The following is a 25,356-nucleotide window of genomic DNA, read 5'->3' on the forward strand; positions in this document are numbered from 1 at the left end:
TTCTTAACATCTATCATGACCACAGCCCAGTATCGATATCCTCTTCACTTCTGTTTAGATGCCTTCTCAGCACTCTTAAACATTGTCAGAATTGCATCCACTGTTGAGGCTTCTTGCGCAATCCTAGCTGCCTCTTAGTTAGTCCGCGCGGCTTCGGCTGCAGTACCCGCTTCTATACCTTCCAAATTTCGGAGAACCTTTATTTAAACACATCTGCAGCACCATCCTGAACACGTCCGGATATGCCAGGATCGCAGATTTCAGCGCCACGTTTGGTGTTCTATCCGGACCGGGGGATTTATTTGATTTCAGACACTTCGATGCTTTGTCGAGCTCATCGTTACTTACCAATCGTCCGTGTGTGCTCCTTCTTCTTCGCCGTACGGTGTTGGTGGCCAGATAGTTGGATCGTGCTTCGGGTAAAAGACCCTCGATAATTATATTCAGCTTACTCGGGCATATTTTGGCTGGCGTCGTCGAACGCTTCATTTTCGCCATCACGACTAGGTATGCGGGATAAGCGTCTACTTCTCGTCACAGTTCTTTGGGGCAATCTGATTTTTTAAGTCTCTCAGGTTACTCTCCAAACCCCAGGCGTTGAAGTAACCACCAATGACTACCGGCTTCCGACCGATCAACTACTCGGTTAACTGCTCCAGCATTAGGCTGAACTGCTTTACTGTCCACCTTGGAGGAGCGTAATAGCTACACACGAAGACGCCATTGATTTTGGCGATCACGAAGCCTTCATATGAGCGTTCTACCACTTCTTGAATGGGGAATCTGCCCATAACTTTTATCACAGCCGTTCAATCGATATGAGAATTCCTAAAATCGATTTTCCAGCGCGAGAACGCCCTCCAGCACTACGAGACTCATCGTATTGGCCGAGTGCATGCAACCCAAGGCAATGCGCAAGCAACGATACTGGATTATCTCCAGTTCGATGAAGTGTATGTTCGAGGGTACTTTTTAAGGTTTTAGACCACCCCCCCCCCCGCCTAAAAGGACGGCTGATTGCCTTGCGATGGCTGCAGTCTTCTTGTATATAAAGGGGGCTTTTGACTCAGTTTCTTTCTGAGAAGCTGCACCAGAATGGTCTTTCACCGATTTTAAATAACTTTTTGCTAAACCTGTTGTCTGAAAAGCACATGCATGTCTAAGCTCCCTGTTCTACAATTTTTACGTAAATGACATTGACGATTGTCAATTCATGCACGCACTTGCAGACGACGCGCAATGTCGCCTAGCCGGACAAAACCTCTAAATTTTATTTTGGATTTTTCATGATTTAACGTTTTCTTTGTTTGTAAAGAGGTTTAATGGAGTTTTCTCAAAATATTAGGTCTTGAAGACGAAAGATGGATTTTTTGCAGAACTTCAAAGGTGAAACAGATGATCAATTCTGTAAAAAAATGTATTCAAACCTATGTTATTCAAATGACTATATATTTTTAGTTAAGATTCCGATTAGGGTCGAACTGGTTTCATTTGAAAGGTTATTCGCTGGACTTATAACTTTCCATTTGGTCGATACAAGCTTTTTTCTCACACAAACATGAAGCACAAATAATAAATCGTGCATTAAATTAAAATTATAATGTTCAAAGTGGCTGTACTTTATTTTGAAACAGTTCGGAAAGATCACTTGTAGTTAATGATACTTGAAAATTGGTGTACGTTCCGAAAATGAATGTGCTTTTTGCCCCGAGGTATGAAAAAATGTGATTTTTCATTATATGTCTGAAGGAGACGCATGATTGTGTTTGATTCCCCAAGGTACGAAATATAATTTATGAATGTCTACCAGCATTACCAACAATTGAAAAAATGTGTATTCTGCTAAAAATTCGCTGTACCAATTTTTTTGAAAATGAATTTTCATATATTGTGCACATTCTTTAATGTTGAATTTTCGAACCACGAACTAAGTACCAAAATTTTGAGGTAGAAATAAAAATAAAAAAATAACATCAAATATGAATTTAGTGCGACAAAATTACCCCAATGTGAAGTTTTCATCAAATTCGGGCCACTTTTGAAGTTTTGTCCGGCTTTTGTATGGAAGATGATCACTGTGCGACGGGGTGGTCTCTGTTACAGCGCCCAAGGCATTTGGGGGTGTTTCTGTTTCCGCTCTGCCTCGAACATACACTTCATCAAACTGGAGAGAATCCAGTATCGTTGCTTGCACATTGTCGGCGTAGCCAGAAATTTGGTTTGGTGGGGGTTTTGACGAAAATCTTTGATTTTTCAAAAATGTTGGTGGGTCTTTTGATGACATTTAATCTGTAGGCCGCGATCGACTGGGTACTACCGTGTTCTGCAGTAATAGCGAAATGGGATGGTGTGAGCGGGCATGGGTGCTATAACCCTACTGTAGGTAGAATTAAATACCTGTCGCATGTGTCAGTTATGTTGGGTGGCAGACTACGAGACAGGTTAGGTCAAGTTCAACGAGTGGCCCAAAACACCACTTTACTAACAATCAAGCAGAAAAGGATGAGCTGAAAATTCGCAACTTCGAATTCGTAGCATTAGAAGAGCTTTGATGGACGGCGCAGAATGTGTGGAAATGCGGGGATCGAGCGACGGTGCAAGAGCTGGGAAAAATGCGCCAACGCGTATCAAGTGGCAGGCGATCAGCGAAAGGATTTGTGTAGTGTGGATCAAATCTACAGCATTATCAATGTGCACTGACCTCACGAAGCCGAGAAAGATGCATTTTATGCGCAGCTGGAGCATGTCTATGATAGCTATGATGTCATCGGTGACATAAACATCCTGATAGGCCGGGGCATTGTATAAACCGGTTATTGCACAAGATAGTCTGTAAACCTTATAAACAATGTGCAGAAATTCTCATGATTGATAAGTATAGTATAATATTATGACGAACACCTAAATAGCGAAGCAGTAGACGACAAGAGTATTGCAAGAATCAGCTTGGAGACGCGCACAGTCGACGACAGATTTCGAATCTACCTAAGATTCATGAAAAAATAGGACGGTTGGACCGCTGGCAATGATCAACTGTCATATAAGCAACTCAAACACAGAGTAGAGGAATTGGCTAGAGCACTCCACTGGGTGCTTTTGAAGATCTGGAAAGAGGAGGAGATTTTACCGAAGTATAGGATGTAGGAAGAAGTATGTCCCATCTATAACAATGGTGTTAAGTGGGATTTTTGCAACTAATTACCGATTAATAGCATTACTGAACTGCCCTTGCATGCAAAGGTGACGTAAATGCCATCGAGTATATTTATCAAGAAATCAATTTTCAAATCTTGCATGGTGCGGGTAAAAACTTGCTTTCGCCACTTTGCTTTTCGTATTTCAACAAGTTATTTTTTTTAAATCGTTTGCACTGAAAGATGCACCTTTGCATACTAGAATAGTAAACGTCATCTACAAGGTGTTCTCCCACATTCTTTGTTGCCGCCTATCTTCCATCAAGCTATTTGCATTAACACTCTTGAAAACTTTGCTGAAGATACTAAGTCTCGAACTAAATTTGCTGAATACTAAACCTCCAAAGGCTGATAGTTTCCAAATTATGGAATCTTGGCGCCATTCAATTCGATACCCAAATGTACACCATAAATAGCGAAAAACGTGAAAATTTCAATTTTTTTATTACCAATCTTAGCTAGTGGCACTTTATATAAGTGATAACCCAAAAAAATCAAATGTACATAAAAACCGATTCTCACCTGTTAGAGACAAGCGTAAAACGCCATTTTTCATCAGTTTCTATGTAGGCGTTTTCATTGAGCTATTTTGCTTGATATTTACATGATTTATCAACTATAGGTTCCTCACTAAAATATTAGTTACACGATCCCATTCTCACAACTTACAAGAAGTCCCCATAACGTTTAAAACATTAGGTTCTCAACGTAATGAACAGATAATAAACTTCCAAAATTATTATTTGAATATTTAATAAACTAGTCACCATCAAACTTTTTTTTCTTCAATTGAAATATTTTGGTTTGGAGGGGGTTTTAACCCCCAAAACCTCCCCTTGGCTACGCCACTGTGCCTTGGGTTGCATGCACTCAACCAATACGATGAGTCTCGTAGTGCTGGAGGGCGTTCTCCCGCTGGAAAATCGATTTTGGGAACCCTCATATCGATTGCTCATCCGATGCGACATTCTGAACTCGTTGGTGATTGGAAACTTCAAGAGGCTCGTTGAGCTTAATTCTCAAACCCGATTTATATCCTTGTACTTCGACTACATGGAACAGTGCATCAATCCTTCTTCGTATAATCCCAACCGCATCCATCACCCTAATATTTCTGATTCTACTGTATTCTTCGACACATCCACGAAGGATCGTGGAATCCCGGACCATATTCGCCCGTAAGTGATTCCCAATATATTTTATAATAAATTCCGATAAGTCGACTGTTACAAAATGTTGTACACTGACGGATCAAATCTCGATGGGTCCACTGGCTTCGGTATCTTCAATAATAATATCACTGCTTCATTCAAGCTCAATGATCCCGCTTTAGTTACGTCGCAGAGTTAGCTGCAATACAGTACACCCTTGGGATCATCGACACTCTGCCCACAGATCACTACTTCATTTCGGAAAGCCTCAGCTCTGTCGAGGCTCTTCGTGCGATGAAGCCCAAAACAATTCTCGTATTTTCTGGGGAAGATACAGGAGTCCTTGTATACGTTATCTAAAAAATCTTACCAGATTACTTTTGTTTGGGTCCCATCTCATTGCTCTATCCCGGGCAATAGAAAGGCCGGCTCTTTAGTAAAGGGGGGCATTAGATGGATACATGTACGAAAGACCAATCTGCTTCAACGATTTTTTTAGTATTTGTCATCAAAGGACACTCAACAGTTGGCAAACCTTGTGGAGCAATGGGGAACTTGGACGGTGACATTCGATTATCCCAAAGGTATCAACAAAGTCATGGTTCAGGGGGATTGATGTGGATCGGAATTTCATTCCTGTTATGTCCCGGCTTATGTCCAACCACTACACCTTGGATGCGCATTTGCGGCGTATTGGGCTTGCGGAGAGTAGTCTGTGACTTGTGACGAGGGTTATCACGACATCGAGCACGTTGTCTGGGTATGGGCCGGGTATTATGACGCCAGGTCTCAGTTAAAAGATTCCCTTCGGGCCCTAGGTAGACCACCCAAAGTTCCAGTTCGGGATATGCTGGCAAATCGCGATCTTCCCTTTATGTCCCTTATTTATATTTTCATAAAAACGATAAATATGCCAATTTAGCTCCTCTTTTTTATTTCTCGTTTTTAGAAGTTCCCTGTCCTGCCTTGTTAAGCCGATCAGCATCAGAGTGTCATTATGTGACCGCCGTCGCCTTTGCCACGCAATTTGAGGCGAGAGCGACCCGATTCCGCTGGTCCGATGAATCCTACTCATCAACCCGGGTCATGACGTTTGGCATGTCGCTGATCTCCCGTTTGCCTGAAAGTGGCAAGTCTGGTCTTCTTACCTGTCAACATATCCGCCTACTCTCTTCTGTTCCTGATATAACTGCTTCAACACCGATGTTGGAAATAATCCACATTTGCATTCTGTATTCCTAGTTTTAAGATAGCTGTATTTTTGTCATAAAAATATTCTTTCCCACCTTGTATATCGAACTGCATTCCTAGTTTTAAGATAGCTGTTCAATTTCTCATAAAAACCTGTTCCCCTTTCAAACTGTATTCTTAATTTAAAAATAGCTGCAAAAGTTTTCGTAAAAAAACTTATGTTCCTCCTTTTGTATATCAAATTCGATTCCTAGTTTTAAGATAGCTGCAAAAAAAAATTCTGAAAACCTATTGTATCCTACTTTTGTATATAGCATTGCATTTCTAGCTTTAAGATTGCTGTAAAAATCCCCATTGTTGTAAAAAATATTTCAAATTTGTAACCTTCTAGTTTTAAGATATCCAAAATGTAAAAAAATGAATTTGGCACCGCTAAGCTAACGCATTTGTGCCTAACAAATAAACGAACTAAATAAAAAAAAACCTGTTTTAATCCACCTAGTGGTGCTATTGTGCCTTTCTCATTTGTCCAAACTACGATTCCATGGCTGATTATGTTCAATACAATGCTGTAAATGTATATTACCTATTCAGTACGAGTCGCAAATACATACAATGGATCGACAGCCAAGATCTTGAGATACGATGTGTCGACACTGAAACATCGCTTGAAACTAGCGGCGGATCAAGGAGGAAGATCCGAGGGGTCTGGATCCTACCTAAAATTTTCAACTTGTTAAGAAATTTTAAACTAGTTTTAATTTTAAAGTAGCAACCCCTCACTGCATACTCCTACCTAAGCCTATATAGGTCAAAAAATTTAGGCCGGGATTAGGTTGACGATTTTTATAGTGATTGCATAACATTTCTATATGAGAAAGGCAAAAACAGTTATTTAATTTTGTTATTGAAATTTACGTTGTTTCGTTTATTTCCTAAATTTAGAAACTGGTTTCTCAAAAAAATGGCACAAAGGAGAAGCGCGGACTGTCCAAGATGCAGCTCGAATTGCGGTAAGGAGCATCGACAGTGGATGCAATTCAGACAGTGCTCAAGAGTTCTGAGAAAGTATCTAAACAGAAATGAAGAGGAAATTGCTGTAGTCACGATAGATGTTAAGAATGCATTTACCAGCGCCAGCTGGGAAGCCATCGCTGCAGCGCTGCACAGAATGAGGGTTTCCGACTATCTACGCCAGATCATGAAGAGCTACTTCTAGAGCAGAGAGCTGCTATAAGAGACTAGCGAAGTGCAGAAGTCAATGCGAGTCACAGTGGGCGTTCCTCAAGGCTCCATTCTTGGTCCAACTCTTTGAAACGCGATGTACGATGGGGTAATAATTCTGCGGCTGCCCAGGAAAGTGAAAATATTGGATTTCGCGGACGACATGTAACTAACGGTGATGGGTGAGACACTTGAAGAAGTGGAGTTGTCGGTGACGGAGACAATAGACGCGATCGAGAGCTGAATGAACGGGATCAAGCTGCAAATAGCTCACCACAAGTTGTTGGTCAGTAACTGCAAAGCGGTACAGCGGATGCAGATCACCGTTGAGGGCACGTGATTGTATCGAAGCGTGCACTGCACAGTGGTCCCAAAGAGCAAAACAGCGTTTTTTTAGATTACATCAAAACTGTTGACTTTAGCAATGTGGTGTCTTCGAGAAAAAACTCTCCTTCTTTCTGTCTTATCGGATTGATGATTAATCTCCCTAGTAGTGAGTTACGAAATTTATTTTCTGCAATAATTCAGATAGACAAACACTTACTTCAGTAAACTAGTGGAGAACTCACTGCAAACATTTTACCTGAAGACTTAAACTCTCTAGCTTTTATGCTTTTTGAAATATAGGGGATTATTTGTGAAAGGCCCCTTAAAAGCAGTGTTTTCATCATAAGTTTTCTTCTAGATTTTTTCCACTATATAAATGTTCTAGAACATTGTTTAGGCTGTTAAACTGCATTACTTTGTCAAAGACGGAAACTTGATATCGCTAGTATGTGTGGAGATATTATCGTTACGTGATTGAAAATAGCTCTTTTTCCAATACCGATAACTTTTAAGCGGGCAAACCACTCGCTAAACAAATTAAAGTGCAAGAAAAACACAACAAATGTCGGAAAAATCAGATCTCCCCAAGGCGGCCCTCTATGGAAATAGTCGAGTTAAAGTTTGTCTCATTCCGTCATCAAATGTATGTTCCCCTATTTACCATTTTGTTGCACTTGCGCTATTGTTATGAAGTAGGCGCAACGGAATTGTCAGTTTCTAATGTCAGACGTATGTATTAAGTTGTTAAACAACTGTAACTTTCGATTTACATAAGACGTGCCAACAAAAGTAAGAAAGGCTAATTATTGCGACTTTAACCCTTCATTTCAGAGCTAATAGTAATATATAGTAATGTAATTGAACTAATTGTAATATATGGAATGAGACAAACTTCAACTCTAGTATTTCCATAAAGGGCCGCCTTGGGGAGATCTGGTTTTTCCAGCATTGGTTGTGCTTTTCTTGCACTTTAATTTGTTTATCGAGTGGTTTGCTCGTTGTTGCCCGCTTAAAAGTTATCCGTATTGGAAAAAGAGCTATTTTCAATCAAGAAACGTGAATATCTCCACACATACTAGCGATATCAAGTTTCTGACTTTGGCAAAGTAATGCAGTTTAACAATTTAAACAATGTTCTAGAACATTTATGTAGTGGAAAAAATCTAGAAGAAAACTTATGATTTAAAAACTGCTTCTAAGGGGCCTTTCACAAATAATGCCCTATATCTCAAAAAGCATAAAAGCTAGAGAGTTCAAGTCTTCAGGTAAAATGTTTGCAATGAGTGTCTCCACTAGTTTGCTGAAGTAAGTGTTTATCTATCTGAATTATTGAAGAAAATAAATTTCGTAACTCACTACTAGGGGGTTTAATCATCAATTCGATAAGACATAAAGAAGGGGAGTTCCATTCCAAGAAACTTTCTCAAAAACACCACATTACTATAGTCAACAGTTTTGATGCAATCTAAAAGCCTCTTTTTTTGCTCTTTGGGACCACTGTGCACTGTAGCAATTTGGAGTGATACCCGACGACTGGTTGAGTTTCAACAACCACGTCGACTACGCTTGCGAAAATTCGGCGAGGGCAACAAAAGCAATAGCGAGAATCATGCCAAACGTCGGCTGTCCGAGAAGCAGCACGGGACGTCTGCTATCTACCGTTTCGTCATCGATACTTCGATATAGGGTTCCCTGGGGTGCTGCGCTGCAAACCAAACGGAGCCGTGAAAAGCTGAACCGGACATTCCGGCTGATGCCCGTACGAGTCGCGAGTGGTTACAGAACAATATCGTCGGAGGTAGTATGCGTTATCGCCGGCATGATCCCGAAAATGCATCACTATGGCTGAGGACTAATCCCAAATGTGACAGCTTGGGTGCGTAGGAAACATGGAGATGTGAACTTACATTTGATGCATATTTTGTACGGACACGGATGCTGCAGAGGAAGTGGCGAAGGGACCAACAAAGTACGCCCTTGGCTAGAAAGTCGCCGTTAAATCACAAATTGGGATTCACGAGAAATTCCGCCGCCGGGGAACTATCCGTTGGTGTAGATTAGGTTCCCCGCCTGGGACCTTAGTTTGGGTCCCTTCCAATTGCTCCATTCCAGGTAATGAGAAGGCGCAAACTCTAGCTAAGGTGAGTGCATTAGAAAGTGATTTTTATGAAAGATCAATTCACTTCAACGAATTTTACAAGTATTTTTCTCATCAAGGGACACTCGAAAGAAGGCAAATCACGTGGAACAGTAGATACTTAGGAAGGTGGCAACATTCTATAATCCCACAAGTATCCACGAAAGCCTGTTTTAAGGGGGTAGATATGGGTTGTAATTGAGTTCGAGTTATGCTCATGCCAAATCATACGTTGGATGCATATTCCCAGCGTATTGGACTTGTAGAGAATGATATTTGAGCTTGTGGCGAAGGATTATCACGACATCGAACATGTTGTCTGGTCATGAGACGAGTACTGTGGCGCCATATCTCAGATAAGTTATTTCTTTTGGGTTCTGGATGTGCTAGCGATAAATATCCAAACATAAGCTATTTCTTCACTTTTCTCTATCTTTCTCTGATCTCTACTACAAGACTAGCAGAAAATATCGCTGCACTCTTGAAAACCGAATGCAAATAACGGACTGTAAGTCGGGTCTTTAAAAAAGACCAGCCGCGTGCCAAAATGGTGCAAGTTTGTATTCGTCTTGTTTCTGTCATCGTTTTCCGCCATCTCTTTGCTGTCCCTAATATGCTCTCTACTACTTAATCCCCCGAATGTCGCTCTTGTGTATTTCCAAAGAATTGATCGCCCATGTGAATGTTTTTCCAAAGAATATTTTGCGCACCTACCTAGTGCTGAAAAGTGTTTCTCCTAGTTTTAATTGTTAAATCAAAGAATCTTTATTGTTAAAATGCTAAGATGTATTCAAATGTTTTTGATTGCCTCCTTAATTCTTAATTAAATTCAGTCAATATCTCAGGGCCTAAGACATTCAATTTGGAGTATACAAAAAATGAGAGCAAAACTGTGAAAATCAACATATGGGTCTTGTAGTAATGAATAACTTTACGATTACTTTATGATTAACTGATTACATTGTATTTACGGTTGATTACGTGAATTATTTTAATAATACAGACAATTACCCTGCTTATTATTGATTACCAAAGTAATCGATGGATTACCGAATTATTTCGAAAAATCGAAGTAATTCTTGATTAAGTGTCACTATTTTGGCTCGTTGGAAACCCCTTGGTAATTACAATTCCATCTAAGAGTTGATGATTTATTTCAACAACGCATGTTATATGAACAACTAACGACATCTCGCTACATGTACAGCACCTACAGATTGGCTAAGTTAAATGAATATTTGATAATCGTCGAATTTCCTGTTTATACATAATTGAGTTACATGTCACGTCTTCTCCGTTGGAATACGTCACATATCCCGCTTGTTTGTTTATTATAGAACGCTCTTATGCAAGAGTGATTTCACTTCGTTTAAAGCTTTAAGAAGGTTTTATGGTAGCGTTCTTAAGATACATTATGCCTCAACAAGAATGTCACAGAGCTATCTTTTGGTTTTAAGGAGGTTGTAAAGCGATGTCTTAAGAAGGGGCTCAAGAGTCTCTTAAAACTGCTCATAATACTAATTACTCTTATGAAAAATGTAGTTTTATGGAAACTTCTTCGAGAGTTTATGAAACACTCTTAAACCCCGTCAAGCATATAAAACTAAATGCCCTTTTCATAAGCAATGTTAGAACCAGATTCACTATGTAATGCCTAGATAAAACTACCATAAAATTTAAATGAAACTAATCAGCATTTTGATTGTTACTTGGGCATGTGAGCTAGCGGTGTTTTAGCTTCTGGTCTGAATGAGGTCAGGGACTAGGCTGACAAAAGGTAATTCTTTTTCAACTGTAAATAAGGTCATAATTAGATTTAATAATGAGATAATGAGCAAAAAATGGCGAATACGATATTTTTTAAATTTCATATTTATTTTTAAATATCTATTTTTGATATATTAAGTGCTTATATCTTTTGAACAATAGAAGCTAGAGTTTTAATATGTTTAATGAAATGTTCGTCTTCAAAAATTCTGCAAAACCTTTGAAGGATGGGTTGGAAATAAATGAAAACTGAAAAAGTTATATTAAAAATTTGGTTTTTCATGAATTGACCCTTTGTAATATGTTTGAATTACTTTCACGGTGGACAATTTAAATAGTATAGTTTCGTTTTCATGATAAAATATTGCACTTTACAATACTTTTCTATTATTTTAAATAGTTGGTATGGTGGTTCTATTTTTTTTAAACTCAGAAAAATCACTTTTTAATGGTTCGATATAGAGCTTCGCTGCCTTCCAGAAAATTGAAGAAAATAAAACTAAACAAAAACTATGTAGAAGACACTGAAACTCTATGTCGTGTACTTTTCATTTTACAATTAATTTACCTAAAAAATAGGGTGTTTCTTAAAAAATAGTTTTCTTTGTATAATTTTTGCATTTCATTAAGATCACTTTAGAAATGCTTTCAGATTATTTGAAGAAGAACAATTTGTCTTAATATACCGAACCTCTAGTTTCTCTCATTAGAAAGTTTTGTGTTACTATGTTATAATTGCCGCAAGGTTCTACTGTATCGATTTTGTTGGCTATATATTTAAATTCTTTTTACTAAAAATAAAATATTTTTTGAGTAAATATTGCAAGATATAACAAATATCGTATTTACCATTTTTTGGTGATCTATACTACAAAGCATGCTATTTCATATGACAGTAACGGTAGGTATTTAATTTTAAGTGCCCTAATCGAAGATAATGCTATTTTTAAAAGTTATTATTTTTTATATTAAAGGTCGCATAACTTTGAAACGAAAAATATTTTAATGTTTTTAAGCGAATTATGTGTCCTAAAATAATCTTCAAGTAGTCTACAGAGTACTTTAGTGTAAAATAACAATGACAAAACTTATAGAAATAAAACCGTTGTTTAAGGAGCACCCTAAAGCTTTCATTTGGATTTCTAGTGCAATAAAAGCTAGAGTTTGCATGTCTTTAGCAAATTTGTCTAAAATGTGTTGCTCTATAACTTCATCGAAAACAGTAAAGCTCTATCTCGAACCGTTAAAAAGTTCAATTTTAAATATTGCTAAAATTAGAACCACCTTAGCATCTGTTTAAACAAAAAGAAGAGTACAACAACTTTGCCAAACATATTGTAAGGCTAAGTCATTTAATTTTAGCAAAAAGTTAAAATTTCTGCAAAATTCGCGTGCCTTGTTAACAGTTTTGTACACTTTTAACAGGCAGAAAGAGTAGCCGGATACCTACAAATTGAAAAACTCGTAACTATGGCAATTTAATCCAATTTGGATACCATGAAACAAGAAGTTGTCCAAATTTACCTGTCTGTCACGCTATCTGCGAATGTGGCAATATGCGTTATCCCTTAATCGTATCTGAAAGCATCGAACATATGCTTCCAGAGAAGAGTTTTCATGAGATTTTTAAAGGATTTTACATCTATCCAACGTGTTACAGATGTGTAAATTTAAAACCACCAATTTCATTTTTATTCTAAGATACGGTAACTACTCAAGACCTCCGCTTTATCGTGGAGTTTTGGATCATCAAGATGGCCATATTTTTGGGATCTTACGAAGACTTGTAAAACCTATAAAATGTGGTTGAAAGTCACATAGAGGTCCACATAGTGGATCGTCAGATATGGGATGTAGGGGGTCTAATACTACCTCAAGTTACAATATCATTCTAAAATGGGTGAGCTGACTGGCTCGGGAGTCTACGGACCAAGAATTAAAGAAGTGATATCAATGGCAAAGTGGCCAGTTACTGACGAGTGGGACACGAAACATTAAAATCCATCCCTTCAAAGTTAGGTCTTGTGCCGTTATGCACAAATTGGTAATTCCAATTATTTTTTTCCAGCAAAGGTTGCATTTGAGGGATTACATGAGAACCCGGTCGACCATAAAATATGATCATCGTCGATTCGAACAAAACTTTGAAGTTGAGTTCGGTTTATGAATCTCCTTGATTTTCTCTGACAATTGCAATGTTTTGATACAATAGCAATTTTTTAAAAAGGTGTAGACATTTCTAAGTCCATTAATTCCAAAAATTGTTTTTTGGATTACTCTATTTTATGCAGCAAAACTTTCTGAGAACGAGTTACAGGGGATGAATATTTCTGTACGAAAAAAATATGCACTGGAAAAAATGTTGTGTCATTTTTCAAAAAAACAAATTTGTGTTAAAAATTTAAACTGCAAAAAAACTATTTTTTCTAATTTTTTATATTTTGTCAACAAAAACCTAAAGAGAAAAGAAACATTTTGAGTATGATTGTATGATGGAGAATTTATCGGAATTTTTTTTTTAACAATAACTTTATACATGTTTTTAAATTCCATACTGATTGACATACAAAACTGTAATTTTATTACAGAATATAATTCTAAATATCGTTTTAAAATAAAATGCATTTATCAAAAATCTTCCAAAATGCGATAGTTTCTGAGATATTTGGAATTTTTTCCCAACATGAACAGTTAATTCGTGTGATTATGCCCTTTTTAAAAGTTGTTCGAGTTACCCCATCATAGAATGTCAAAAATCTAATGTTTATCGTTTTAAAGACGCAAAAGAAACTTTTTCAATGTATTTGGATCATGGCGAGGGTTCAATAAAAAAGTTTTCCTAACAACAACTTTTGACATGTTTTCATAATTCATTGTATGCTATACATATTATTCATACTAATTCCAAATATCTCGAATATGCTTAGAATTATATTCTGTAATAAAATTACAGTTTTGTATGTCAATCAGTATGGAATTTAAATACGTGTATAAAATTATTATCAGAAATTTTTTTTAATGCATTCAAAATGTTCCTCTTTTCATAAGGTTTTTGTTGACAAAATATAAAAAATAGAAAAAATGTTTTTTTTTGCAATTTAAATTTTTAACACAAATTTTTGGTTTTATGAAAAATGACACAACATTTTTTTCAGTGTATATTTGTTCGTACAGAAATATTCATCCCCTGTAACTCATTTTCAGAAAGTTTTGCTGTATAAAATAGAGTAATCGAACAAAAAATTTTTGAAATTAATGCACGTGTCTACGCCCTTTTAAAAAAATGCTCTTGAGTCAAAATAATGTTACTGATTGTGGAAAATTTTTAGTCATCCATGCCGGTGAAATGTATAAAGTTTCATTGGATTTTAAGATGGTCGGTCTCGATTTTAAAGATTTTCGGACGGATCTTCGTGGATGCAAACTTCGACCTTCACGAATTTGAACCGAATTTCGAGGAATAGTTCATCTAGGGGCAATATGTAAAAACCCAAATTATTGTGTCAATCGAATCACCCCTTGGGCCATTAAAGGACCCCCCGTTTTGACAAATTGACAAAACTCCTCAGACATTTTTACATAAGAAACACTTATAATGTCAATACAATTTGAGCGCATCCTGAGGTACACCATATTGAAGGGAAAAACTCGCATTTTCTTATATAAAAATCAATTTTTTTGGCCAAAATTGAGAAAATCTTCAAACGGTCATAAAAATCGACCCTGATCTGCTATATGCAAACCAAAAACGTAGTTTTTCATCATTTCTCGTCTACTTCAAGATAAGTTATATGTGAACTCAGAATACACAAGCTGGTTTTTAATTGTTGTGCACTTGTGATTTTCTATGGAAAATTGCGACTTTCTTGCTTCAAATAGATGCGCTCGAATCATATTGCGATTATATGTTTTTTTTACATTTCTTATAAAAGAAATGTATAGAATTTGCTCAAACTGTCAAGATTTTTTCCGAGGCCCGGAGGGCCGAGTCTTATATATCAATCGACTCAGCTCGACGATTTGGGACAATGTCTGTGTGTGTGTCTGTGCGTGTATTATATTACGCTATTAATTTGTTTTTGACTCTGATGTTTAGTTTCCGAGATATAAATGTTTGAATGCGTAAAAATGGCGCTTTTGAAGCTTTTTTGAATTATCTGCCGAAATTGAATATAGATTAACAATTTATATGTTTTTAGATAGCTTATACGAATACCTTTCGAACAAGCTATATATTGTTGAAATCGGACTATTATCAAAAGAGATATGTATAATTAAATGCGGACGAAAGATTTTTATCATTTCCCATTGCCAGAATTATGACCAAAAACATGTAATCTATTATTAACGCCAAAGCGGCTTATTTTAGGTCAATAGTATCTTCGGAGAATTTAATGGAGGCAATATGCCCTTTCTTTTGATATTGTGCTTTTGCTGATTAATCTGATTGAGTGAGAAATTTTCACAAATTTTCGTGGAAGTGATTATATTGAAATAATGCCTTCAGGGAGTGGGCGTAGCGTATTGGTAAATCGATTGCCTTGTACGCAGCGCACCTGGGTTCGAGTCCCGACCCCGCACATAGGGTTAGAAATTTTTCCTAAGAGATTTTTCTAACCCGAAGAGGCGAATGACCTTAAGGTTAAAACCTCTATAATTGAAATAAAAAAAAAATAATGCCTTCAGCAAATTTGTAGCTCTTACTTTTGCGAATAACTTTACTGAAGACTTCAAATATCTATTTTGAATACTTTGAAAGTTATGGCTTGTTGTTTGTGGATTACTCTTTGTCGCCTATCTATTGTTCAATATAGTAATAATCCGTTGAAATAAGCCAAACATTATTTCGATAAAACGAATTTTGTATTTCATTTTTCTATCTACAACCGCTAGAAATAATCACCGAACACTTCCAAGTTGTCTGGAAGGAAACTGATAACTTATCAGCGCAAAAATGTTCATTTATGCGAACCTTCTGACTGTAATTTTTCTAACTTATGACCAATGGATCGATCTGAAACATATCGGAAAATGAAAGCCAAGTAAATAACTCCATGCAACGGCGTAGCCAAGAGAAGGTTTTGGGGTTTAACACCATACAACCCCCCCCCCCCCCCCCCCCCCACCACACAAAAAAAATATGCCAATCGACTTAGTTCGTCGAGATCGGAAAATGTCTGTGTGTGTATGTGGAAAAACATGTGACCTCTGTTTCTCAGAGATGGCTGGACCGATTTGCAAAAAGTTAATCTCAAATGAAAGGTACAACCTTCCCATCGGCTGCTATTGAATTTTTTATTGATTGGACTTCTGGTTCCGGAGTTACGAGTTGAAGAGTGCAATCACACAGCAAAGTCCCATATAAACTGAAATGAAAAAATTTCAAAATCAAATTTGTATTTTTGATGCCAAATGACTTTAAAATGCATGAAACATTGAGATGTTTGACAAAAATTGACTTTTTGGACTTTGGTACATTTTTGCCTTTCTCATATAGAAAGGTTATGCAATTACTCTAAAAATAGTCAATCATACCGGCCCGGAGGGAATATGCAGTGAAGGGTTGCTACTTTAAAATTAAAACTAGTTTAAAATTTCTTAACAAGTTGAAAATTTTCGGCAGGACCCCGGACCTCCCGGATCTTTCTCCATGATCCGCCGCTGGTTTCAAGCGATGTTTCAGTATCACATAGTATCTCAAGATCGTGGCTGTCGATCCATTGTATGTATGTGCAAATCGTACTGAACATGTAATATTCATTTCCACCATTGTATTGAATATAATCAGCCATGGAATCGTAGTCTGGACAAATGAGAAAAGCACAATTGCACCACTAGGTGGATTAAAACAGGTTTTTATTTTGGGAATGCGTCGAGTTGAGACGAAAACGTAATATGATTAATAACGAGGATAACACTTTCCGAATGTAGAGAGAAATTTATGAAAAAAGACGATTTCCATTCGATTCTAGCAAGTTCTGATCGATTTTGATGAGAATTTGATTTTTGTTGTATGACCAATTATATGTATAAGTCAAATGTTCAAAAACAGTAATTTAAGGTCAAGATAGCATCATTTTGAAACCGCCAATTTCGGAGGTTTAGTATCTTCGATGAGTTTTACAAACGTTAAACAGCGCATCATTTGATAAAATAATATTGACGGTATATCGTCCAAGAAGTATTTATGGTGAATTTTCTCAGGTTGATATTCATGACTACAATAAAGTCTTAACAAATTCGCTAAAGACACGAACTCTGTTACTATTTTTTTTTTTTTATTTCGATTATAGAGGTTTTAACCTTAAGGTCATTCGCCTCTTCGGGTTAGAAAAAACTTCTTATGAAAATTTCTAACCCTATGTGCGGGGTCGGGACTCGAACCCAGGTGCGCTGCGTACAAGGCAATCGATTTACCAACTACGCTACGCCTACCCCCTGTTACTATTTTATGAAAAATTAATTCTGCATAATTTTAAAACTTCAAAAATTACGGTTTCGGCATTATGTCGTTTGGACAGTATGATCGATTTTCACCAAACCGAATTTCTGGCTACGCCGCTGACTTCAAGTAAGTAGAAACAAAGTCGCTCTACACTCGTTCACAAGAAACTTCTTCGAATGCTGAATATCTATTATAATACATTGAAACCCCGATTTTATCAGCCAAATATGAACATATGTTTGATGGGCTCTAGCAGACGAACAAGACTGAATTCGAGTAAATCCTTTCTTGAGCATGTTTTCCTTATCATGAAGACGGAAATATGCAAAAATAAAAAGTTCATCATAATCAGAAATAGTTATCAGACTACATCAAGGGATGGGAAGAATATTTTAAAAGCTTCAGTTTATTATAAAGAAAAAAAAATTGCCCGATTTAGTCAATGTCCCCATTTTGTCAGCCTAAAATACACCATGAGATTGATAACAATGGGTCTTTATTGTATGTATTATTCACTGTGTTTCACATTAATAGGTACATTTCATTTTCGGGGATTTTTTTATTGCATCGAACTACAACAATTTTAGGTAGTTTTCAAGGGGTTATTTTATAGACTTCTTCCAAAATTTGGTGAACCTATACCAATTCCTATACCAATTAATTGGTATACTTAAGTGTTTATATGTTGCAGATAGAGAAAATACTGAAATTTTCAGCTTTTTTCCTACACAATATTACGAAAGCTTAATAATCAATTTTTCCTAATAAGTTTGTGAAAATTATAAACTATTTGAAATTTTTTAATAGTTTAATTTTTTATTTAACCGTGATTTTTTAATAAATAGTGACCATAACAACGTAGTCTATTTTTCATGGCTTGCAGTGAGCACGATCTCTCGAATTGCTGAACTGAAAATTATGGAATAGAAATTAATTTTTAGTATTCTTTACAGATTTAATTCGCCGCGCAGAAAACTCTGAATTAGACCCGCTGGTGCCCTAAGAAGTTTTCGCTAGATTTTCAGAGCACTGTGCACCCAGTGCATTAACGCAAGTGACGGAAGGTTATCGAAAAGATTCGTGAAAATGAAAATTCCAGTAATGATGATGATTTTCCCAAACGGTTCGTTTTCGAGAGGTTTTTATTTGTTCTTTGGCATTAGGATTAGTGAGAATAATTCAAATCAAGGATACTACTGGGAAGTCACCTTTAGAAAAAGTCGATGTCGAAGTAAAATTTGGAACTATGCACGCATGCACTTCAGAGATAGCGTGATATCAGGAGCGATTTCATTTCAACGCTTTTTTGTGCAAAGGGCGATACTTACAAATGTAAACATAAGGCTTTTTTCATACATGCGAATGAGGGCTTTGAAACGCAACAAATTAACCTAAAAATTTTGATTCTACGATATTTGCCACCGCCAAAAATACAACGGGCGAAACTGTATTTTTGTTTGTTTATTTAAAGTTTCGCCCTCCACGCTCCATGCAAACAAACAGGGCGATACTTTTTTTTGCTAGCAGTTTAGAGGCGAAACTGTTTTTTTCGTATTTTTTTAGCATTATCAAGCTGATACCAGCTGTAAATAGTAACAATGAACGCTATTGAAAAAACACGGACGAAATCACTGTTGTAAAACGGTAGTTATTGTAAAAAAACGTAAGGGCGATACTTCAATGCTGATAAGTGGGACCGAAAAAGTAAACAATCGCCAAAGGGGCGATTCTATCATTTTGTCAATTTCAATAGCAAAAACAAATTTTAATTTAATAATTTCAAATACTTTATGAAGTTTTGGGTTTCGATCACTGAATCCTGCAATCTAGGATGTAAAAAACACAATAGTTCTTAAATAGGAAATAAAACCAAGTCTGGAAATATTCACTGTTGATTATCACTGCTAGTATCGCCCTTTTCAAGAAAAAGCGTAGATTTCTTAGTTCTCAGTCGCGTTGGAAATTTGAGTAAAGTATAAACTTCAAATCGATTCAAAAAAAAAATCGTTTTTTTGGCTCAGTACAATATATAACCCCTTTGGGAAAATTCAGTTTTCCCACCACAATTTAGATATTTTATTAACAGAGCATTAACAATAATTCGTTGGTATGTCTATTTTATGGGCCATTTTTTCGCTTTCCCATTGATTTGGTTTGAGATTTCTAGCACTGATGTTGTCCTATGCTGATTTGAGCGATTCTCTGAGTCCTGCTACTATCCTATGTAGTATGTTTTTTCAAAAACATCGCGAAGCATCAAGTTCTAAATGTTCTCAAACGATGTAATAACCGAAGAGACTGATAAGAGTTATAAGAAATGTCTCATCACACTGTTAGGTGGATTAAAAGCGTTTTTTTTTATAAAAATGTCTGAGGAACACGATGGCACTAGAATTTGCAAAATTGGAATATATGCATTGAGCGAAAAATTATTTTTTTTATATTTAATTGAAAAAATCGCACAGTTGGCAGCACTGCCTCCAAAAATTAATATTTTCTCTAGACTCCTTGAACAATTTTCTTCAAAAACCATCTTGCGGTTTGATTCTTGAGTAAATATAACCGGAGATATGATCAAAATAAAATCAAGGGTTTTGACACTTTGTCAAAACGAGGGGTGCTCCCATGGCTTGAGGGGTGGTTCACTTGACACAAAAAATTGCGTTTTTATATATTGACCCTAGATGAACAATTCCTACAAATTTGGCTCAAATCCGTGAAGGTCCTTCATCACTTCGCGTGGAATGACCCATATATATGTAAGTGATTTACCAAGATATCACTTTGTGCACATACCTTTTTAAAAGTCAGTCTTGTAAAAAGCTATTTTTTTAATTCAACGTTTTACAATACAAATTCACAGTTCAATGTAAAAATGAAATATTTGTTCCTGCTCCAAAAAAATCTAATAACTAACATAACAAATCAAGTTCCATCATTAATACTGAATACCTTTGAAAGCACCGAACGAATCCTGCAAGTAGCAGTAATTCCTTAGTTCACTTATTACTGAAAGCAGTCAACATTGGCAACGAGGTTGATAAGATTAGTTTGCTCCAGTCCACGCAAGACTCCCATCGGGGGCAGCACCGGGTAGCACTTATTCCAGTTCTACACTCCCTCGCCCAGGGCTCACTGGGTAATCACGAGACATGCTAATGGACTCCCGAGGTGATTTGAATGAGTTATGAGTATCAGGATACCTTCGCTGCTGCAGAACCGGGACCGACGGAATATATTAGCACACCTACCGATAATGGCGTTAACATGAGCTTTAGCCATTATCAAATGTAAATTTAGTCACAGCATTTTCTCTCTCTCTCTCTCTCTCTCGCGCGCTATGTGAAGAAGAAACACAATTTTCACGCAAACTTCAAACGGCATGAATAAGTGCGGGGGAAATTGAGAATGTAGCATGGCGTGATGAATGCATAAATCCAATTTTCAATGCAGCTACGCTTTGTATTTTTTTTTTCTTTGTCGGGCACCTAGAAAAAAGGTCTTCCTTTGACAAAATATACTGGAAAGTAAAGTAGAACACATATCAATCAAAAAGTCAACAAAAGACTTTTTTAAACAAAAAGAGTGTAGCAAAAAAAGGGTTACAAACCCAAACGTTAACCACGTGGCTAAAGAAACAAAACCAGAACTTTGCAAAAAGCCATACGACTTGCGGAATTCAAAAGTGGGCTGCCAAATGAGAAACCTCGCCTCGTACAGTAATTGAAAATTTGCACAAAAGCCAGATTCACATCCTTTCAGCGGAATGAAATAATTTTCACAGCCAGCAAGAATGTTGTGCGCCTGGTGAGATACATTTTTCCCTTTGATCTTCCCCGGAGTTTATGGAGAGTGGAAAGCAGGTCGTCTTTTGCCAGAAAAACTTCTTTGCGTTTGAGACTCCGTTAATTCCTCTTTGATCCGGCAGATTTGTCCCAATGCGGTTTCAGCGGTTGAATTAAAAAGCTGTTGGGAGAAGTTCTGTTGACTAGCGGAATGTTAATGACTTGAAAAATGAAAACAGCTCGGTTGTTTTCGGTCTGATTTTTTTTGTGGTTTCAAACGTTTAAACTTATTCTGAGGTTTATTATTTACAACAACAAAAATTCTTGACCAAACAACGTTGCTTTCAAATAACTACCTACCAATCATATGACTTCGAATCCCTTTCGAATAATATAGAAAGATCATAACCACGGGAATAGGACGTAGCATCGAAATTTTCACTTTACACAAATCGATGAATATTTCAATTTGAAATCCGTACAACGAAAGGGTTCAAGTGGGCTCGCATAAATTTGCGTCGAACCGTTTTTCCATTTTGGCACTTTGCGCTGGAACGAAGCATACGGTTTGTGTATGTAGTTTAAATTCACCAACCCGAATCCTTCCGCAACCCGTCGATCTGTTATGCTGTGGTCGGGGTGGAATCTCAATGATGATGGGAACTCTTACCCCCGGGGCTGTCGAAGAAGTCGTATGAATAATATTAACATAAATCAAATCAAAGCACTTGCTACCAATTGAATTATAGTTTCCCTGTGTTATTTTCAATGCAGCAGAGAGGCTGACTGAAGGTGGAGCTTTCCCAGACAAAGATGAATGTTGGTACTAGGGAGAATCGATCGTCACTTTCTTGCGAGCTACAGAGCCAATCATTTCTTACATGAGCTATTATTCTCATTTTTTCGATTTTAAGGCAACAGGAATTTCGCTTCAGGATCCTTTACCCGCATAGTTCAATATTCATTTTCATCTGGTTGATCGAATATTAATAGATCATATGTATGCATTGTACGATGCTGCAGTGCTGGATGTGCGTGGTTCGACGAATCTACCATTGTGCGGAGCTGCACGTGACGGATTTCATCAAATATTACCAATGAATTATTAATTCCAATCGCTTTCTCGTGCATGATGCAGTTTGTGAAACAATGCCGGTATAGGTGCAGCGAAACTACGAGGGTATTTTAAATGTTTTACTATAGTTTGAAAATCAATTTGCCTGCGTTAGTTTCTGAGAAGTGATTCTCAAATTTTACAGTTATGGCACTAAAACTCGATGAATCAGAAAATCGTTTCCGTTAAGCTAGAACCAGACGTTGCCTTCTCCTACATCACGATACAGGTCGGACTCAACTATCCGGGTATTTTAAAAACATCTCACCTCGGATAACCGAATCACCAGGAGTCAAACTTTTTTGTGTGTTATTTTATGGATTTAAGCTTCATTCGTGAAGAAATTGTATATTAAATGATAAAGGTAAATTTTCCTATTATGGTAAATGCACCTATTTTGGCTATAGTCAATTTTTCAGAATTTCAAGGTGTGACTGGATTTCCCGGGGCTTCGATTTTCCAGGGTAAATGATTCGGTTACTCGTACACTAGAAAAATAAAATAAGTATACCGAGCGAGTCTACAAGCAGAAAACGAAAACGATCTTGAAGATTAAAGGGTGAACACGAAATTATTGCGACACATTCAAAAGGACATCACATTGTCACCATTGGGTAAAAATCAACCACATTTTGCACACTTTCTCATTGATGTGTATTGTTTACATGCTGTCAAACTCGAAGTCGTGTTTTTCGATTCAACGAAAATGGAGGTGAACCAACGCGAGTCGAGAGAACAAATTCTTTCCAAACACCTGGAATTTCCTGACCTGTCGCACCGGCAGTTGAGAAAAATGTTTAACATTCACCATTCAACCGTATCCAGAGTGTTGAAACGGTTCCAGGAGCGGTTGACGTTGGACCACGGCAAAAGAGCTGGAAGAAAACCGAGACTGGAGAACAAAAAGACGGAGGGAAAGGTGAAGCGGATGACTAAAGCAAATCCCAACGTCTCAAGCCGTGATTTGGCTAAAAAGATCGGCATGTCGCAGAGCTACGTCCAGAATGCAAAGAAGAGAACTAGACTACATACATACAAGGTACAGAACTTCCCAAACTGCGATGAGCGGCAACAATCGACGGCTAAAACTCGGGCATGGAAGCTCTACGAGAAGATGCTGACAAAATATGGTTCCTGCGTGATGGACGACGAAACGTATATAAAAGCCGATTTTAAGAAAATTCCGGGGTTGGAGTTTTTCACCGGCAAGAGCAAGTTCTATGTGGACGACAAATTTAAGAAGAAGAAAATGTCGAAGTTCGCCTCCTAATATCTCATTTGGCAGGCCATCTGCTCTTGCGGACTGAGGAGTGAGCCTTTCGTGACAAAGGGCACAGTAAATGGCGAGATCTACAAATCTGAGTGCCTCGAGAAGCGCCTTTTGCCGTTCTTGCAGCAGCATGACGAAGCTCCGCTATTTTGACCAGATTTGGCAACATGCCACTATTCCAAAAGTGTCCTGGAGTGGTATGAGGCCAATTCTGTCAATTTTGTTCCAAAGGACATGAGTCCGCCAAACTGTCCGGAGCTGCGCCCGGTGGAGCAGTACTGGGCAATGATGAAGCGGGAACTTCGGAAGAGCAAGAAGACAGTCAAAGACGAGAAGGACATGTTAAGAAAATGGAAAAAAAACTGAGAAACTGGTACCGGATGACACTGTAAAGATGGAGGGCATCAAGCGAAAATGCGTTCAATTTTACACTCAAGGCTCCATCGATTAACTTTTCTTTTGATTTTTGCAGTAAATATATGTATAAAACTACCCTAAAATTTTGGTTTGATTTTAAACATTATAAGAAAATTGGCATGACATTTTCGGTGTCGCAATAATTTCGTGTTCGCCCTTTACATTCCGTAAAGGAGCCCCAACCTAAAATACATGAAAAAATTCGATATAGAAACAAAATGGCGGTCACTTAAAAATAAAGTATCGTTTTTCTGCATTTTGGCCACTTTGGCCAGCTGTAAAATATCGTTATTGATCAAAATATTGCGATTTAGTAGGTTACAGCGCCCGAGAATGTTGTCTTGTTTTAGGCGGGCAAAACACGAAGTAGATTGGTTGAATGGTTCAAAAAAGAGAATGCACGCAATCTTGTTCCAAGAAAGCCGCCATTTTTGACACCTTACACTCGATTTTTTTTGTTTATAGATGAATCCTTAATAAACATTTTGCAGAATAGCGCACATTTCTAAGTCATTTTACTGCTTCGAAAAAATTATTAAACATTAGGTACTTTTTGCCACAATTATATAAAAGAACCCCCTTAATGAAAATAGGTGCATCTTTCGCAGTGCTAGAAGCTGTTCAATATTTACCTTCCGATCTAGTACAATTGGCGTATTTGACGCCTACACTTATAATATAAATTCGAATATATAATGAAATTGATCATGCAATGCACGAATTTATTCGTCGTTTACTGTAACGAAGAATTTTCGTGTATTGTAAATAGTAGGTTTCGTTCATTTTAAGAACAAGACTGGCCGCTTGGTGAACGAAAGCTTTCGTAAATTTTACACATTTAATGTACACTGCACGAATGTTATCGTTGATAACGACATTATTTTTCGTGAATGCAACGAAATGATTTATTTATTTTAATAAACGTTTGTGTATATTACGAACGATTTCGTAGGTCGCACGAATTCATTTCGTTTATCTTAGAAAAGTTTTCGTATTTATTAACCTCTTATTGTTTTCAGTCGATCTTTTGGGATCGATGTTTGACAACATCGATTTTGTTTAATTTAAAAAAATCGATGTGGCCAGATCGATTTTGTTGTGGTACGAAGTGATGGCACCTTGATGAAGGAAAGTTTTCGTAAATTTTACTTATTTAGTGTACATTGCACAAATGTTGTCGTTGAAAACGCATAAACGGCTGAAATAGTCAATGGACAAACGTTGATTCACGCTTAAAGTCTGGTAGAAAACCCATCTATGACCGCACACTACATTCAAACCGTTATAACTTTCGATTCCATCAATGAAATATTTTCAAACTTGTAGGGGATATA

The sequence above is a fragment of the Topomyia yanbarensis genome, chromosome 2 (genome assembly GCF_030247195.1).
Source record: "Topomyia yanbarensis strain Yona2022 chromosome 2, ASM3024719v1, whole genome shotgun sequence".
NCBI classification, from domain to species: domain Eukaryota; kingdom Metazoa; phylum Arthropoda; class Insecta; order Diptera; family Culicidae; genus Topomyia; species Topomyia yanbarensis.